Below are 17,294 nucleotides of genomic sequence, written 5' to 3' on the forward strand. Positions count from 1 at the left end.
AAAATGCCATAGATTCTGCGCTAACAGATATAATTGAAAATCAGAATGATGGTCGATACGTTGAGAATATGTTGATGTTCGAACAGGATGGTGCCCCACCACATTACGCATTAAGAGTTCGGCATTATTCAGATCAGACCTTTCCAGGTCAATGGATTGGTAGAAGAGGTGCCGTTGAATGGCCCCCAAGATCGCCAGATTTATCACCTTTGGATTTCTTTTTGTGGGGTTACTTAAAAAGCAAAATCTATGCTACTCAGCCAACATCCTTAGAAGATTTACGACAAAGAATTGTGAATGAGTGCCATCAAATTACTCCTCAAATATTGCAAAATGTCCAGCAACGTTTTCAGCAAAATCTTTATTATTGCAATGAAAGTAATGGTGGTCATTTTCAACATTTACTCGGCTGACAGGTCAGTTCATTCTTTATTTTTTAACAACTTTGCTGCTATGTATTGATCTCCTCTTACGATGATGTATTTAAACTTTAAATCAATAAATCTCCAAAACTACTGAATTGAAGTACATGAATTTTATATCATTGTAAAGGGAGTTGAAAGACCTTTTAAATGATGGATCATTCGACCCCCTTTCCTTTTAAGATTTTAGGGATGGTGCCACCCCCGCTTAGGGGGCTGCAAATGTTAATGTGATTTTATGCCAATTTTGTTTCCCCCTCGATAGCAAAATCGAAGGGTCCAAGCGTTTTTTTTTAAAGGAATCATCTGCCAGTAAATGCATCTGTTTCGTTTTCGGTGCGCCACCCTGTATATATAAAATATTACCCAATAAAGTATTATTTACTTAACAAGAAATTCTACAATATTTTAACTTTTTTTTTTAATTTTTGCAAAATGCATATTGTATAGTTACTGTCAACTGCCGTCAGATGATACTGCAGGGTATAACGCAACGGTAAAAATAGTAGGAAATCTCTAATTTTTTTTTATTTATTAATTTGCTTGAATTTTTGATAGTAGTGAAAAATTAGCTCAAAGATCAAAATCTACCCTATGGAAATATGTGCTTTTCCTCTGGGGATGGTTACCATTCAACTCAGTGTGAAAAAATTTTAAATAAGTTAAAAATTTTAAAATAGTAAATTATAAGACTAAAATGTTTTTTAGAGTTTTTTCGAGAAGTCAATTTTTTTTGAGTTATTCGTAACTGAAAATTCATCAATACACGTCAAAAATATGTTTTTAAACGGTATTTCGCAAAGAACTCCAAAAATTTAGATTTTATCAAGGAAACTGTATATAGCAATAAAAATCTGAAAACTTTGTTTTCGACACTTCCACAAAATTTATTATAAAATCTTATCACCAGCTGTTTCGACCTCAAGAGATCTATTTTTGGTATTTGCTTACACTTTATAGTCTTTAACGAAATAGGTTGAGGAGAGAAGAACTGTTTGTCTCACGTTGGTCATTCAGAATTATCTATGTGGTTTTATTTTGTTAATTTTCATAGATTCTAATAAAGATATCTTAAGTCCTTTTTTTTTGGATATGAAGAATTTGAAATTCGTCATTAAAAGAAAAGTTATAATCTAGAAGGTGAAGTGCGTATGTAGAATCTGTTTTTCTATTATTGAAAGCCCTTTTATGTTCTGCTACACGTTTGTTAAAGGTTCTACCAGTTTGACCGATGTAAGTTTTTGGGTATTCGCGACATTTAAGTTGGTATACACCACTAAGTAAGTGTTTTTTATTTTGGCTCTTGTTGTTTTAATATATTTGCCTGTTGTTGTTTGTTCTAAATAGAAAAAGAGATTCTACATACGAACTTTACCTTCTAGATCATAATCATCTTTTTAATGGCGAATTTCAAATTCTTCACATTCAAAATTAAAATCTATGGAAATTAACAAATTAAAAACACAGACATACTTCTGAATGACCAACTTGAGACAAACAGTTCTCCTCTTCTTAACCTATATCGATAAAGACTATAAAGTGTAAACACATACCAAAAACAGATCACTTGAGAAAAGCATTCTGTCGAAACAGCTGTAGTGATAAGATTTTATAATAAATTTTGTGGAAGTTTTAAAAACAAAGTTTTCAGTGTTGTGTTGTTATATAAAATGAATTTCTATCAAATAACGGTCGAATCCATCACTTATTAGAAAAAGTTTATACTTTTATTCATCGAATACAAAAATTCAAACATATGATGTTAAATAATCTTTAAGCTGGATGTTGACCTAGAATTGAATTAGAAACCTAGAAGCTTTCGGGATGAGAATTTTTAGATACCATGGGCAGATCATATCACGAGCAAAGTAGTGTTATAGATAATGGTAAAAGCAGCATATTTGGGGTAGGTGCCTAGAAATGATCAGTACGAGTTGTTTCAGCTACATATTAATGGTAAAAAGCCAGGAAAACGGAGTCTTTCTAGACCAAAAACATCCTGGCTGAAAAACATTCGCGACAGGACCGGGTTACTCATACAGATACTTAAAAAAACAATAGATAGAGATCCATTTTCAATGGTTATAGTCAACTTAATTAGTGAAATCAGCACTAGAAGAAAAAGAAAAAGATCAGCATCTGTATAAAAAAAAACAATGGCTGATAATAATAAGTATTCTGCAATCGTTTAGTAGCTTATTGCCTTATGTTTACACTATATTAGTGAATTTGCTTAGTGAAGTGCCTTTTTAAGTCTTCTGATTGCTAATAATTAGTCTACTTTTATTTAGGAATATTGTCTGTTTTTATTTAAAAGTGTATTTTATTCTATTGGAATATTATCATTTAACATAATTAGCTTCTACCATTCCATTAATGTGACTAAGCCGTTCTCCCTTTCGAAATTGCACTCATTAATTTATGTTGTCTATTGTTGCGATAGATAATGACGTGTCATATGACTTAAAACTGTAAATATATTATGACTAATTCTTTTCTATTCTAGTTATTTCGGCGCTCAGTTAAAAGACCTGTTAACCTGAATTGTGATGAGTCACCCGCGATTTGAAATTTCTAGAAGCAGGCCGAATAAAACCAGTATGAGCGACCTTCTGGGCTCTTTGATGGAGAATCGTGGCAATTCCGGAACTAACGGAATTTTATATTTAAAGAGGAATTTTGTTGTAAACAGGACAGTTAGTTTTTGAACATCGCGTCGAGTTTTTAGAATGTAACGCACGTAGATAAATTATATAATTATTAGTGTAAATAAATTAGTTATATGGTACAAATAAAAACTTTAATAAATTTGTAAGTGTTATAAATAGAACCTTTAATAATAAATAAAAACAATAAATTAGATTAATAAAAACATTACACTATTATCAACATAGTTCTGATACATTTTGAAATTTTTATTGATAAAGTTGATTTGTGAAAAAATTAATTTATTATAATAATAATTGAAATTGAAATGGAATTGCAAAAATAAAATAAAGATTTGCCGGACACAATATAAGACAAAACGAAGACCGATTCTTATAAGTTGGAGACCGTGGGAATATAAACGAAGCAGAGGAAGGCCCCAAATGAGATGGGCAGATGATATCAAGAAGCACGTGGGCTCTAGGTGGATGACTGTAGCGAAAGACAGAGAAGAATGGAAAAGGATTAGGGAGGCCTATGTCCAAAGATGGACCGAAGAAGGCTAATTAGATACATTATAATAATTTGAAATATTGAGTGTGTTTTCGAAAAAAAAATAGTACTCAAAAATAGTAGTATGACCTATTTCCAGGTGTACAATAATAATATCACATTAGAAAATGTTTTAACCAGTGCTTTATGTATCTCTAGTTATGGCCGTTTATCCTCTTAATACCTCATTTAAAAAATATTTACCTCTATATAGAACTAATAATTGGTAATAATTGCTGTTAAATACCATTTTCACTTAATTGTCCCAAAAATATTTAATAAAAGTATACCCATATGTCAATGTAAAGTATCAAACTTTACATTGACAATGTCAAACAATAACTTTTACATCATTCAGAACAATGACTGGTCTATTACCGAGACGTAAGTTTATGTGATTCCATTGCCTATATCAATAACCGTTTTTTTTTTCGATTGCTTTATATAAATAATATGCATATTTCTTTTCTATAAAATGGGATAGATATAAAAAACACTTACCTGAAAACAGCAAACAGCAGGCAGCGAAAACAAAATGTGCTTTTGAGTCCATTTTAATCTCCAGATAATATATTAAACTTCTAATACATTATCAATAGTCTGGAATAAATGAAGCTCGATATTCGGCAACCTGAAATGAAAAGCCATTTATCATCATTTACTTCATTTTGAGAATTGAGCATAATGCTAAAAAGACAAGTTTAGGCCAGTATTTTAATTTTATATTAGGACAATATATTAAGAGAGCTATTACCGAAATCATAAATAAAGTCTGTTATAAAAAAACATACAGAAGTTAAAACACTTCACCATTGTATTTAGGTATATAAAATAAACATGTAGTTAAAACTTTTACTAAGTGTCGTCAAAATTTATACAGTAGCAGCATAACGTTTTCGATCTAATCAGATCATCTTCAGTACCTTATGTACTTGAAGCTAACAATGAAATTAGTGGCTATGACATGTATATATGGGTGACATCTTTCCAAACTTAAATTATGTGTTGACTCTAGGTAGATGACAATGGATACATTTAATACTTGAGGAACTACATGTCTCTCTGCTCGGTTTGTAACACGTGGTTCTTGTCAGTTCAGACGACACACACCAACTCTGTAATATTTTAAAATAAATTTTCTGGAAGTGTTAAAAACAAAAGTTTTCAGTGTTTTAGTGTTAGATTTCTTTTCTATTTCTTTCGTAACTGTTTTTTATTACTTCTATGGCTTTCTGTACAATCTTGTCTAACAACTCTTCTACCAGATTCTATTTTACTGCTTTATTAAATTTCATTTTTTTCTGTAGTAAGTAGTTTCCCAAAATTTTAAGCGTAGTATTTAAATTTTTTCATATTATAGAGCAGAACCGTTGTTTGTCGATTAATGTAACCATTGCCAGTTAATATAACGATGTTTACAAAATTAAATCGTTTTCCATTTGAGTCTGGTAGTTTGAACTGTTAATTGAATCACATCGAACTTTTATATATTTTAATTAGTTATAGTACATCCACTAATAATTTTCCAACATAAACATGTCTCATTCTGGTATCAAAGAGACCGTCTTTCAAATCAAGGTTGTCAGACATATTTCCTAAAATTCCTAAGGTTATATTTAAAAAATATTCTCTATTCCCTATTCGTTATTATTCAATTGCTAGTCAACGAACGATACTCTTAAAAAATAATATAAACATATTCTCAAAAATATATATATAAATTAATTAACTAGGTACTAATATTTCCATGGACTCTTTACTAATGAATTAAAGCAACCGTGAACTTTGTATATATTACTTATATTCTAAGTAATTTTCGAATATTGGCAACATTGTAGTCTGGAGAGAATTTGAACGTTCGACGTTGCCCTGTTGGTGAATTTAGCGGTAATACTTTTATACATATAATGATCGACTTTTAAGAAATCAGACAACTTAGAATCCAAGTTCTCAAAAACGGTTTCAAGAATTGTATTATTTTTTTTTTCCAAATTTCATTGATTTTATACCTTACCCGGAAACATGAAAAATTGCAGATATATTAATAATGGTATTAAGGTTATATTCACTAATTTTAAACTCATGCATTATGGCAACAGCGCGAAGCGCAAAGCCGTAAATTCTAATGAACACCTGTTTGTCTGGGTATGTGACACCCTAAAATATTTCCTTTTGCAGAGGCGGAGGCTTATTATAAGGTATAGGTAATATAAGTTATAAGTAATATTATATTTTTCTAGGATGGCATTTTTTAAGATGCATCAACTTCTGTGTTATCAATAAATAATGACAATTATGTTAATGACAGCTCTGAATTAAAAAATAAAGATTTGCACGTACAATCCCAAAGAATAGTTTTAAATATGTATGAGTGTTTGAAAAAAGAAAATATTGGGATGGCTGATAATGCAATTGTTTCGAGAATTCATGTATTAAAAAAATCGGGTATAAGACGATATATACAATTATTAAATTAGGCACAGTTACAGATCATTCCTTAAAACGAAAGCGACCAAATAAAAAATTGGGTAGGATTGACACTGCTGCAAAAGACGTTATTCAGCGAACAGTTTACAATTGATAATGCAATTGTTTCGAGAATTCATGTATTAAAAAAATCGGGTATAAGACGATATATACAATTATTAAATTAGGTACAGTTACAGATCATTCTGATCTGTAATCAGATTGATATTTAATATGTACTCAGAAAAAATTTTTAACGAGGCTCTTTACGGAATAGACGAAGGCATCCTTCTAAATGGTGAAAGAGTAAACAATGTTAGATATGCCGACGACACCATGGTGATAGCAGATAGTTTAGAGGGACTTCAGAGGCTAATGGACAGAATAAACGAGTACAGTCAACAGTACGGACTAAACATTAATACCCACAAAACCAAACAAATGATTGTCAGCAAGGAGAATATAAATGGGGCTCATCTATACATTAATGGGACGCAGATAGAGCGAGTAAAACAGTATTGCTACCTGGGAACTATTATAAACGAACAGTGGAGCAATGTACAGGAAATAAAGTGCCGCATAGGAAAGGCAAGAACGGTCTTTAACAAAATAAGCGCCATCTTTAAAAGTCACAACATATCCCTGGATACAAAAATGAGACATTTGAGATGCTATGTTTTCTCTGTGTTGTTGTACGGGGCGGAGGCATGGACGCTTACAGACACCACTATTAAAAAGCTTGAAGCATTTGAGATGTGGCTTTATAGAAGAATGCTGAGAATATCATGGACAGCAAGGATCACGAACAAGGAAGTTCTAGAAAAAATGAAGAAGGAACCAGAGATTGTGTTTACGATCAAACGCATAAAATTGCAATATCTGGGACACGTTATGAGAAATCAGCACCGTTACTCCCTGCTGCAGTCTATATTGCAAGGTAAAGTCAAAGGTAAGCGAGGACCCGGTAGAAGGAGAATATCATGGCTGCGGAATTTAACAACATGGTTTAAGAAAACCTCAACGGAGCTGTTTTGAGCCGCAGCGAGCAAGGTCATGATTGCCAATATGATTTCCAACATCCGAAACGGATAGGAACCAGAAGAAGAACAGATCATTCCTTAAAACGAAAGCGACCAAATAAAAAATTGGGTAGGATTGACACTGCTGTAAAAGACGTTATTCAGCGAACAGTTTACAATTTTTACAAAGAAAATAGAGTGCCTACTTTAGAACTGATTCGTGAAAAATTAAGAGATTTCCCTGAATATAATTATATATTCCGCCGAATTCAGTGATTGTTATGGATAATGCGTCGGATCATTCCCGCATATTAAATAAAATACCTAATATTAACACGAAAAAGGACGAAATTTTAAAATTTATGCAACTTAAAAACATCACTGTTCCTAAAAAGATTCCAGTAAAGAAAGAATTAATTAGAATGATCAAAAGTCGGAATTTTAAAAACGAATACGTTATTGACACCATTTGCAACAGGCACGGTCATACTCTTTTGCGATTACCCTCATACTATTGCATTTTTAATCCAATTGAAATGGTTTGGGGTACCGTAAAAAAACGATTGCAAAAATATAATCAGTCACCAACATTAAGCGCAATGGCCATTGAGAATATTCGAGAAATAATTAGTGGCATTAATAGCGATGTGGGAAAAAATTGCGAAGCTCATGTTGTAAAAATAGAAAACGAATATCCTGTTTTACCGGCAATAGCACCAATAGTTATCCAACCTGGGAACGATTCGACTTCAGAAGACTCTGACGATTCTTTTCAGTCCTTCTGAGTAATTTCTTTACAGCTATCGCGATGCATCTTGAACACTAGTATTCATTATTATACAGTGTGTCGCATTTAAGATGAAGACACCTCTATATATCAGCTACTAAAATACATACAGATTTGACATTTTGCACAGTCATACATGTTGATAGTGCACATTGTTTTAAGATAGTCATCTGAAATTTAAATTTTAAACGCGGCTTACTGCGAATCCACAAACAGGGTAAATTTTCGATATTTTGCTTCGCGTTAGAGAAATCGGAAAAACTTATTTGGAAAAGTTGTTCCACTTATTGTAACCGCACATACCAAATTTCATGACAAAATTCGCAATTTTAGTTTTTCAGTATTATTTGTAATCTCGATCCTAAATCTACAATTGGCTGTCTAAAGATACATCTCGGGACAGCCAACTGTCCGTTTTAGAATCCTGACTACAATTGAAGAACTTATTTCCAAAGTGTCTTACATCCATATAATGAAATCCATGAAATTACAGATTTTCATACAAATTTAACATACAAATTATACAATTTTACAATTTTCATATGCACTTTTAAATGGTAAATAAGAAGTTGTTTTGGTACATATAACTTTATTCTAGACTTGAAGAAATCTATAAAGTTTAAAAAAAGAAAATTTAAAAAATCGAAATTTTGGATTTAAGACACTGGAAATAAGCTCTTCAATTAATGAAAAAAGTAAAAGTGCAAATTTTGACATAAAACTTTGTTATGTGGGGTTATAATAATATTTGGAACATCTTTTCCAAATAACTTTTTTAGATATCTCTAACTCGAAGCAAAATATTGAAGATTCACCCTGTTTGTGCATTAACAGTAGGCCGTGTTTAAAAATTAAATTTCATTTGACTATCTTAATTGCTGGATAGACAATCTTTTAAAATTTTCTGACAGAATGAGCCATTATTTACAGATAATTGTAAAAAAATATTATGGTTTATGTAAAAACTAAATAATAAGTCCAATATTCTTATAAATCACTAAAATTAACAAGCTTTAATTTGAAAGAATTAATTTGTTATTTATTCGATGTTGTGAGCCCGCTCCCATTTGAAAAAAAAACTGATTCTGTCCTTTGAAGAGTCCTATTCAAAAATGCCCCGTTTAAACAAATCGAAGGTTGAAGTGTGCCGGACATTTTTGCCGGAAATAATTCAAATTCAAAAGATCACCTTTTTCTGCTACGGAAAATATTGCTCCGATTTCTCACCAAAATCAATGTTGATACTTTAGTTTAGATACTCTTGAATCTCAAAAATACTCATTTACATATTTTTCAAGCCTCGAAAATGCATATTAGGTATCGCATTTTTCGGATTTTAAATCGCCTATATCTCCAAAACTATTAACTTTTGAGAAAAATGACATAGATCTTATTTAGAGTCACCCAAAAACCTAAAAAATATTTTTTGGAGCACAAAAGGTGATATTTTGAATTTGTTTAAAAAATTGTTTAAACAATTTCTGCCCAAAAATTGAGAAATTTTCCTGAATATAATTATGTAAAAATTAATAAAAATTATATGATTTTTCTTGAAATATGCGTTTGATAACTGATCCCTTTTCTTAATTTCCACGCCAATGGTCGGCATTGACATCAAAGAATCTCAAAAGCCGACGCTTGGCAAATTGACGATGGAAAAAGTATATCTGTTTATTTTCGATTTATGTGCAGGACGGTCTATACTTCGGTGGATATACGACTTCGTCAAACCAGCGCAGAACTATAATTCATTAGACCTGCTATTTTTCATTCATTCAGAACTATAATTCATTTAGACCTCTTTATGTAAGAATTACCAATGCAATATAATTTATAATTTATTCTGTCTTACCTCTACATACAGTAATTATATGTTTATTTTTTGTTTCTAAACAAAAACTCGTTTTTGTTTGATTTATTAGTAAAGTATTATTTATTAAATTTTTAAGGTTTAGAGTTCTGGTACAGAGGCACATATTCCTGTGATATGTTTTAATCTAAAAGACGCCATATATATTTACAAAATTGTCTTCGGAAAAAGTACCACATTTAATACAATATACTGGCCTACGACATATTTTCCGGTGAGATATTGGTCAGGTGATTGATCATGTGTGGTAGCTTTCACAAAATTTTAATGAACGTCCTAATCAAGATTCCCGTTTTTGTCTTTTGTGTGATTTACATGCAAGGGAGTTGGAAACTGGTTGTAATTGAAGGTGATGAATTACATCAAAGAATACAAGAAAAGTAAAAAAAGCCCGTATCACTGCGACGGATAGTAAATCCGTTCGAATATAGAACATGACGAATGGCTAGCCTAATTAATGTTTTTGCGTTGGTTGCAGATCCTATCCAGAAAAATCTGTGATGGTTTTTCCACGATTTACAACTTCAGAGAAATATGTGTAGAAGTCTGGCTATTTTTGTAAGAAATACTTTTATATACTTTATTAATAAAAATTTGTATAAATAGATTTGCCTTCTTTACAAATTTAAAAACGAAAGCTATCCTCTCAGCTATACTAGCTTATTATTTTATAATCCTAAAGCAGATTATCAAATGACAATCAAAAAGAAATAGTAGATATTTCTAATTAAAAATATTATAGAAGTCACCAATAGCGGCTTATTACACAAGTAGATATCAAAAAATGATATTTTAATAATCAATAATTTCACTTGTAACAAACATTTTTATAGATAAAACCCTCTAAAAAAAATAAGCAACATGGTCACGTATGTCCCATTAAACTTTACGTGCCTAACACTTTTCTTGGAAGATTTCGAATCCCGAAAACTCTAAACATCTTTGCTTGAATTCATATTTTGATAATAATGATTTATCTAACTATCAGAGCGGTATATATCCTCGCATCCATTTCGCGATGCCCATTTTTAAAAGTAGCGTCCTTAGGCATTCAAATAAAGACAAATCAGTATCAAAATGTTCGTTACTCTATATACTGAAAAATCTTTCATCATATACCTTCACAAATTAAATCAAGCGTATTAATCTGGAAACCCATATTTCCAGATTAACGGGATTTTACGACAACGTAAGAATACCCTTAAAAATTGTTATTCTAAAACAAACTTGTGTTTAAAAGATTATATTGCAAATAATAATAAAAAAAACTTAAACAAGATAACACAGAAGAACGGTCTGGCTCAGTAATTGCACCCACAATGTATAATATTTACACAAACAACAAGCCCATACCAGTTTTTATATATGCAAAGTTTCATACGTGTAGACAATAAAAAATATTGTTATAAAAGCAAAACTTTTTTAAGCGGAGACAACATTAACTTAAGCGTTAAACACAATAACAACATACTACGACTTAAAATATCTTAAGCCAAATACAGGAAAAAATAAGGTGTGCTTCTTTCACCTTCGTAACAGCGAAGCTTCTGGAAAACTAAACATTAAATAGTGTATTGAAACCTCTGAACAGTTATACCTTTTAGGTCATAAGGGTAAATAATTTTTTTTACAGGTTCTATGTGCGAAGACATCCGTCTGTATCATTACGTAAACCACAAGCAACAAGTCTAGCAGATCGACAGCATTTAATAAAACAAATGTTAATTTATTTTTTGATAAACTGGAGAAACTTATGCTGAGATACACATTGAGTCCGGATAGAATTAGACGAAACCGAACTAACCACGGTGCATACCCGGGTTCGTGTTATTGCAACGAAAGGAGTTAAACAAGTCTGCAGTATCACATCGGCTGAAAGAGGTGTAAATGTGACTCTAATTTATTGTATCAATGCTATTGGTAATTGTGTACCTCCTTTATTCGTATTTCCGAGTGTGTTTTTTAAGGAACACATGCTGAAAGAGTCTCCAATAGGAAGTGTTGGGAGCGAGAATCCTAGTGGATGGTCTAACTCTACGATTTTTGTTGAGTATTTAAACCACTATACAAAACATACAAATTCAAGTACTGACAACAAATCACTAATGATTGTCGACAATCATGGGAGCCACATTTCAGTGGAAGCTTTAAATTTAGCAAAATCATCGGGAGTCGTCATGCTTACCTTTCCACCCCACACCAGCCACAAGCTACAACCGTTTGATAGGTCGGTTTTCGAGCCTCTAAAAAAATATTATAATACAGCTTTTTCCCACTGGCTAATTGCAAATCCTGCAAAAACGATGATAATCTATGATATTGCTGAGTGTGTTGGGAATGCATATCTACAGACATTTACACACAAAAATATCCAGCGTGGTTTTACCGTCTTTGGAATTTTTCCATTCAACAGAAATATTTTCGAGAAGCACGAGTTTATATGTTACGGATAGACCACCATAATCAAATACCTCCGAAACTAATAGTTCCTCGAATATTTCTGTAGAGGGTCTAGGAATACCTTAAACAACTAGTATGTTTAATGATCCTAGTTCTTCCTTAGTATCCAATGAATTAAAGCAACGTAAAAGCCCCGAACAAACTCGCACGATTCCCAAGGCAGCTGCGAGGAAATTTACGAAGAAAGGAGGTAAGAAACTAGGGTGCTGCAGAATAGTTACAGATACCCCAGAGAAGAACGAGATTATAATGATGGCGTTACTTAAAACCACGAAGAATTTTGTTTCAAAAAAACAGAAAGCAACCAAAAAGGTTCTTGATAGTAGTTCTGATGAAGATGTAATAAAAGAAAGCGAAAGAACGTGCGACGACTCACTAGATGACGTGGATTTTGCCAATGCAGAAGAGGAGAAAATAAAGATTTTCTTGAGTCTGGCAACAAGCCCTGCGTGGGAGATTTTATTTTAGCACAAATTGCAACAAAAAAGACAAAACGATATTTTGTTGCTAATGTCGTTGGAGTAAATAATGATGGATTTAAAGTTAGATACCTTAAAAGAAGAAGTAAATACAGGAACGTAGATTCCTTGTGGATTTTAAATGAAGTAGCTTTGCCGGCAAATTTCTTTTCGAAAATGACACTGTCTATGACTTGCCTGACAAAGATATGGTGATGAAACTAGGAGCCCTTCCAGTAGTGTGGGGCACTACCAGAAGAAATGCTGAGATGACATTTTCTATCGATTTATCTGCATTTAACGTCCAATAAATAAGCGTTTCAGAGTACACATACTTATATTCCAAAGTACCAACCTCGGTGTGCACTTTGAGACCTTTAGGATATGGTGAATTTTTCTGTATTCATAAGCATATTTGCCATGAAAATTAATATTTAATTTTTTTATTTGTTTACTTAAAGATCCTCTATTTCAAAAAAAATCTCACTTCGAAATAAAATTTAAAAAATTTAAAAACTGAAACCTGCTTTTATTTAAAAACCGTTCCAAAGTATAAGGATCGCCCCTACTTCCCCTAAATACCCGAGATTTACTTTGGACAGCACATCTCTACTAGCATTACTAGCTCAACTAGCACAAGGTCTACCGTATCATAGGTATCACTCCACCTAATATCCGAAGAGAAGTAGTCTTAAAATGTAAAATAAAAGAAAGAATCCTAGATTGACTCTAAGGTTACCAGCCTACCAGACAAAGACAAATCGAGGGAAAGCTTTTGGCTAGATAAACACATCTGAAAAATATACTAGAAATAATTCGTCCTGATAAACAGAAAGAAGATGTTCTTCTGTTAGACTTCTTCCTTGCCGTTTTTTGGGGACTGTTGCCTGTTAACTCCGATATTCTGCGTGCATATGGGGCGGTTCAAGTTTCAACACGTCTACTTCTCTTCTGTTGGAGAAACCTTGCACTGAACACGATCTCATGAACGCAACTGACAGCTATTTAGACCGTTTTTTTTTTTCTGGATACACAAGATTTATTTTTTAGACTGGACACGTAAAGTAAAGTAAAGTTTGCAATTATGAATCAATTTCTGCTCATCATTAACTTGATTATCATTTGCAAACAAATTTTAAAATAGGTTATATCTAGAACTACGATTCTTATTCCTATTTCCTTCTCTTTCTCTCTCCGTCGTTCGTTTCCTTTATCGTTCGGGTTTTATCTAGTAATTTTATTTACTTTTAGTTATATTATCTATAACTCTCAATCGATAAAATGCCTTTAAATCTGGAAAATATTTAAGCAATGTAAGCAATTTAAGCAATAAAAATAGAAAAAGAAGTATTTTACTATAATTGTACACTTTAATTTGTTTAGTTTATCCATTTTTGTTATTTACTTTATTTAAATTTATTTTAGCGTTGAAGTTGTTTTATAGTCTACCTGTATAAGATGAGTGATAAATAAAAAACGAAAAAGAAAATAGAACGTTTGAAGGTCTCTTGCACTACAATAAGTATATAAGAAAAGAACAAGATAAGTTGTTTTAATTAAGGATCAGCGTAGCTCAAAACAAAGACCAGATTACTTATTTATGCAACAATTCAAAAAGTTTGTTTTGGCAGCTTATAAGACTTTATAATGCGCAATACTTCACTTAATTAAGTGATAACTTTTACGTAAATTTGTATTTCACGCAACAATTAAAACCTAACTTTCTACATCTTCATTTCCAACTTTAGTCGGTGAATTAGATTCTTGCTCAAATTATTTCCTGCAATTTGCATATAAAAAGCGACCAGCAAACCACAAATACAAAGTTTGTTGTAATATTGCAACCGCCGGCAATGGCGTATCATTCACCGGTTTTGTTGAGATTCTTGGCAAATGGAATAATTTAGTTTAATATACAGTACACAGTTGACTGTGAATTAGTATACAATTAGTATAAAAACTGTTAAGAAAATTTAATGTAGGTATGTTTCACATGGAGTTATCTAGCAGCATATATTTTAAAGTGCTAGTACTGTTTTTTTATCATGACGCCTTTATTATACAGATACGAGAAAAATAATTGATAGTTATTATTACAAAATTAGCGAGGAAACTAATAGAGATACTAACATTATGTTTCTACTTAATGAACAAGATTAAAGTTATATTCCAAGTGATATTCCCAGCATGATTCGTTCCATTGCTCTTTGCGTTGTTTCTAATTTTTTAGCCGATTTTTTGGTAAGGGCTACTGTCTCCAAGCCGTAAATACAAACTGGTAGTATGCATGTGTTATACACCTTTTTCTTTAAGTTTACAGGAATGGAGGTGTTTTTATATAATATAATAGCAAGATATATGCTAATTTGCCGAAAGCGCCCCATGCCAGTTGTGTTCTTCTTTTAATTTCTTGATTTGGTTTTCCTAGTTTGATAACATGACCTAGATATACATAATGTTCAACATTTTCTATGGTATGATTTTGTATTGTTATATTTGTCTGGTCTCGGCTCAGTATTTTTGTTTTGCTGTAGTTCATTTTTAAGCCTACTGCTCCTGAAACTGCATTTAATTGTTGTAACATATCATTTAGTTCTTGGATATTATCGGCTATTAAAACTATGTCATCTGCGAATCGCAAGTGGTTTAAGTATGGTCCGTCGACGTTGATACCCTTATTGTTCCATTCTAGTTTCTTAAAAATGTCTTCTAGAGCAAGTGTAAATAGTTGGGAGAGATGGTGTCTTCTTGTCTTACTCCCCGTTGTAGTCTTATGGGATTAGTTTTTGTGCTTTCGTCCAGCTTTATCTGCATGATGGCATTTTCATATATGTTTTTAATTATGTTAGTGTATCTTGAATCTATACGTGCATTTTCTAGAGATTCAAACACTGCCCATAATTCGATGGAATCGAATGCTTTATGGAAATCGATGAACGCCATATGAATTGGAACATTATACTCGGTGCATTTTTCTATCAGTGTTTTTACGGTGTGCAAGTGGTCTATGGTACTAAAATGTTTTCTGAATCCAGCCTGCTCGATAGGTTGATAGAAATAGAGCTTATATGTTAGGCGGTTGGTTATGATTTTAGTTAGTAATTTATACAGATGTGAGAGCATGGATATTGGTCGGTAATTCTCGATTTTTGCTTTGTCTCCTTTCTTGAATAGTAAAATGACTTCGGAGTTGTACCATTCTTGAGGAATCTTTCCTTTATCAACTACTTTATTAAATAAAATATTTAATACCTGTTCTACTTTTCTTCTACCAATTTTCAATATTTCGACTGTAATCTTATCCTCTCCTGGACATTTATTCGTTTTTAGTTGATTTAGGGCCATTCTTATTTCATAGTCGGTTATGTCCGGTATTTCTTCTGAGCCGGTGTTAATTATTGTTCGTTCAGTACGTCGTTGTTGTGGTTGTGTATTTGCATATTAACATAGTAATATCTTTTTAAATAACATCCTTTTAACATCCACAGAAAATAAATGCTTAGATTAGAATTTTGGCAGATCATGCGCCGGCCATCATGGTCTATTTAGATTTCATTTTTCCTGAACGTATGATGGGCATACAAGGCATAATAAACTGGCCACCTTGTTTACCACACTTTACTCCGTAAATTTTTGTTTTTGGGGATACTAAAGACCAATTTGTACAGGCTTTAATTCGAGCGACCCATTAACTTGGCTCTGAAATCTTGGCTGAGGAATATCAGAGATTGAACTAATAACATTACTAAACAAATATCTCACGTTGCAAAAGATAGGAAAGCGTTTAAAAAAGTGGTCACCAACCTTTGTTAGATGACAACACATTATGAAGAAGGTGATCTATTTGAACATTTAATTCAGTAAGAATTGAGTCTACTCCATTATTGTTAATGGATAAACTAGACATGTCTGCAAAGCAGAAATTTAAATGTCCATGGACTTTAAGCTTCAATGTGCAGAGTAAATAATATTTTAAGCGAGAATATAAAAGAAAACATAGCTCAAGAAAGAGACAACAGAGGAAAGCATATAAACCGTGTGAACAAAATATCTGATTTGGAAATACACAGTGTTAAAAACCATATACATTCGATACCAAAATATCACAGTAATTACAGTCGACAAGAGAACATAAATAAAGTTTACCTGGACAATAACATGAATATATCTAGTCTCTAGTCGGATCGATATATCCTTTGGTGTTAAGAGGCAGGAATTGAATCCGTTAAGGTTCATACTTACCGTAAGATATTCTGTACCGAGTATAACATTTTTTCCAAGCTGCCAAAATCAGACACTTGTAAGACACGCGACGACATTATTATCAAAATAGAGTAAATCAAATCAGAAAAGAAATAAAGAATTACACAGCACGGTCCCACGTGAGAGCTAAAATGTGTTTATTATTTTAAACCAAAATTTAAAAATTTAGATGCTACGAGAGGTTTAAAAGAATAAAAGAAAAGTTTAATATATTTTTAAATATCCTATAGTATATTACCTTTCATAACATGTTTTTTAATAAGTCTTTTACCTTTTTATTCTTCGTTTAAAAAAATATACCATACAAGATTTTTTTTTACTCTATTTTGTATAACCACTTAACTATGATAT

The 17,294-nt window shown here is 31.9% G+C and overlaps 1 protein-coding gene across 1 annotated transcript in view; it reads right to left on the reverse strand.

Annotated features, from left to right (window-relative positions):
- The window catches only part of LOC140439837 (uncharacterized), an 895,210-nt gene that overhangs the window by 295,816 nt on the left and 582,100 nt on the right, over positions 1-17,294 (reverse strand). The window contains exon 8 of the mRNA XM_072529991.1: positions 4,122-4,251. The gene's annotated coding sequence lies outside the window, so the exon portion shown is untranslated. The remainder of the gene's footprint in view (positions 1-4,121; positions 4,252-17,294) is intronic.

This window comes from Diabrotica undecimpunctata, chromosome 4 (assembly GCF_040954645.1).
Source record: "Diabrotica undecimpunctata isolate CICGRU chromosome 4, icDiaUnde3, whole genome shotgun sequence".
Taxonomy (NCBI): Eukaryota; Metazoa; Arthropoda; class Insecta; order Coleoptera; family Chrysomelidae; genus Diabrotica; species Diabrotica undecimpunctata.